This window comes from Meriones unguiculatus, chromosome 19 (assembly GCF_030254825.1).
Source record: "Meriones unguiculatus strain TT.TT164.6M chromosome 19, Bangor_MerUng_6.1, whole genome shotgun sequence".
Taxonomy (NCBI): domain Eukaryota; kingdom Metazoa; phylum Chordata; class Mammalia; order Rodentia; family Muridae; genus Meriones; species Meriones unguiculatus.
The window spans coordinates 58,731,338-58,734,762 of record NC_083366.1 but is presented as its reverse complement, the minus strand read 5'-3'; positions in this window follow the sequence as shown (position 1 = coordinate 58,734,762).

Below are 3,425 nucleotides of genomic sequence, written 5' to 3'. Positions count from 1 at the left end.
TTACATCCTGATTCGCAAGTTGCAATTGCCATGGGCTTCTGAAACCTCAAACCTCAAAGCCAGTGACACCCCTCCTCCAACAAGGCCATACCTCCTAATCCTTCCCAAAACAGTCCACCTACTAGGGACTAAACATTCAAATATATGAACCTATCGGGGCCATTCTCATTCAAACCACCCACTGCTCTTTACTTTCTAACTCAAAATTTAACTTTCCTTTTTAAGAGTAAAAGTTCTTACAAATATTCTTTAGCTGCATCTTAAAAGTCTGATGGGTCATATTATTCTATTTATAATAGTTTCTCTTTAATTTCTGTTATTCTTCCCCCCCACACACACACACACAACCCTTGGAAGCAGTATCTCTCCATGTAGCCCTAGCTGTCCTGGACCTTGTTACATACCCTAAGCTGGCCTTGAACTGACAGAGCTCCACCTGTCTCTGCCTCCTAGGTTATGGGATTAAAGGCATAAACCACCAGGCCCTGCATGCTTTTTGAATTAAAGCTACCTGGTATTTAGAAATGTCCTTTCTACTATATAAATAGGGAGGTTTTACCTTTCTTCTGTTGACATTTATCTTCATTACACTATTTGTTGACATGGGGGCTGGAGAGATGGCTCAGTGGTTAAGAGTACTTCCAAGACGACCTGGGTTCGATTCTCAGCACCCACATGATAGCCCACAACTGTCTGTAACTCCAGTTCCAGAACTTCTGACATATTCAAACAGATAAACATGCAGGGAAAACGCCAATGAACATGAAATTAAAAATAAATCAAATCATTAAAAAAAAAAAAGAAATTTGTTGAGATGGCTCTTAGAGCTGTACAATCAACCCTGAAGTGAGTGGCCTGGCATGGATGCCAGGGCACAAACCCAGTCCTCTGAAAGAGCAGCAAGCAGTTTTAACCACTGAGCCACATCTCCAGCCCTGAATACAGAATTTTCTAATGCATTGAGCATGGCTAGTGTGTGTAGCACTGCTGAAATCTTTCATGTCCTGCTGATTTATAATAGTTTGCCAATGATTAGGAAAAGTGTATTCAAAAAAGAAAAAAAAAAGTGTATTCAAAATATTTCCCAATGATGGTGGATTTGTCTATTTTTCTTAATGTTCCGTTCTCGTAGAAGCACATCAGGGCTCCGTTGTGGGGCATATACGTTCTTTCTTTCCTGAAACCTTAATATTTTGTCACCATGAAGTGACCCTCTGTCTATCTGGTGATGCCTTCTCCTGGAGGGTACTCATGGGCACAGCCGTGATCAGCCCTGCTTCGTGTGTCAAGGGAGTACGTGATAGCTGTCAGCTGAGGGTCCCTCGACCAACTCTTATTCGAGACTCAGGCTTATCAACTGGATGTGAGGCAGTTTCCTCTTCTGAGCAAACGAGGATGACTTTGGTGGAACTGTGCCCACACTCCCTTTTTTGGCAGCGCGGAGCCGAAGAAAATTGAAGAGCTAGTAATTAAGTGTTGAAGTCTCTTCGGGTCGTTTCAATCCGTTTGAGCGCATTGTGGTTTCACCCGGACAATAGAGTGTGTCCTGGGGGAGTCTCGCTGGCTTCAATCACTGTCCAGCAGATGTCTGAAAGCACCTTTTACATCCTGAAACCTCTCCTGGGCTCCTCACTTGCTCTTGGATTTCCTCCCTTCAGGCCGAAGTTCTGGCGACCTCTAGCGGCCGCGGACTGCTCTGCGCTGTGACCGCAGGGTTGGCTTTTGCGTGCACAGTGGCAATTGTCCTGCTGTTCTCTGCACCCTGACTTAGGCCACGAGGATGTTCTCCTGCCTGGCCTGCGGGGCCGGAGTCCCAGGTGTCTAGTGGAGACCCTTGCCCTCTGCCCACTGCGAGCCTTTCAGAAATCCTTTGACATCCCTGCCCATCACATTTAACAGTACCCAGGCAGTCTGCCCAGTCCAGGTTCTCCCCAGTCTGGGAAATACTTTTGAAGGCTCAAGATTTCCGAGTGGGTGTGACCTTGCATAGGATAGGAGGGACAGGTAAACCCTCCGCTGTGCCTAGGAAGGACATGCCAGGGCCTGAGGCTATAATTCGGTTGCTAAGAGTGCTTAGCTTGAATTCAGGAAGCCTTAGGTTCCGACCCCAGGACTGCATAAATCAGTCGTGGTGCAGATGGAAGCAAGAGAATCAAGCCCATCCATCTGGGAAGACAGCTCACTTGGAAAGTGCTTGCCACAGAAGCCTAAGGAGCCACATTTGATGGCAAGAACCCACATAAAAAAACAGCATGGTGGAATGCTGAGGGAGCGGAGCCAGCTGGGTACCAGTGCCGGAGCCCGCCCACCGGCAGAGTCGTTCAGTACCTGAGTGGGGAGTGAGGCCAAATCACACCACACACGGGATCGGCTTGAGGGGGCTGTCAGTCTGACGGAAGCAGCAGCGAGTTTATTCCAGGGTTCATTATTTACAGGCAAAGCAAAAACAAGTCACATCAATACAAAAAGAAAAAGGTGTGGAAACGCCTAAATTCTTTTCAAAAGCTAATTCCCCAGGTGAAAACATAACCAAGCAGCTTAACAAGCAGCTCTCCACACCACACTGAGTCCTAGTCAAGCTTGGCCGCAGGTGTATTGCTTTAGCAAGAGGCCATTTGCGTCCAGGTGCCGGAGCCTTCCGTGTTACCTGGAGCATCCGGGACTGTCTCTCAGGCTGGCTTTGTCTGTAGCTGCTCTTCCCACCCCTGGGGCTCTCTGGCCATAGCCTACTGGGCACCACCGCAGTCCCACTGAGAGACCCTGTCAAAAAAAAAAAAATCTTGTTGAAGACAGGCTGAGTGGAGGAGTGCTTGGCTGGCATGACTGAAGCCCTGGCGGGGTTGGTTCCCCAGCATGCCCCACCTAAAGCCAGGAGTAGGGGGTACAGGCTTGCCGTAGCGGTACTTGGAAAACAGGATCAAAAGTCCAAGGGCTGCGGTTGGAGAGACGGCCTAGTGGGGAAGCGCACTGGCTGCTTTTCTGGAGGACTAGGGTTTAATTCCCGCACCCACACGGCAGCTCACAACCATCTATAACTCCAGTCCCAGGACATCCAACTCCCTCTTCTGTCCTCTGAGGCCACTACACAGGTACAGAAGATTCACAGACATGCGTGCAGGCCAAATAGCCATACACATAAAAAAAAAAAAAAAAAAAAGACTCAGTTTGAGGGCAGCCTGAATTTTGTTTCGTAAGACCCTGTCAAATAAATAAATAAATAAATAAATAAATAAATAAATAAATAAAAGCTTGGTGACTTCTGTGGAACACCTGAGGCTGACCTTTGACCTCTGACCGGCATACACCCAACACAAACTAAAAGTTCACGGTCATCCTCAGCTACCTAGCACATTCAAGATCAACTTGGCTCTATGAAAGCTGCAGAAATAAGCAAACACATAGCGTCTCTGGGATCATCCTCACAG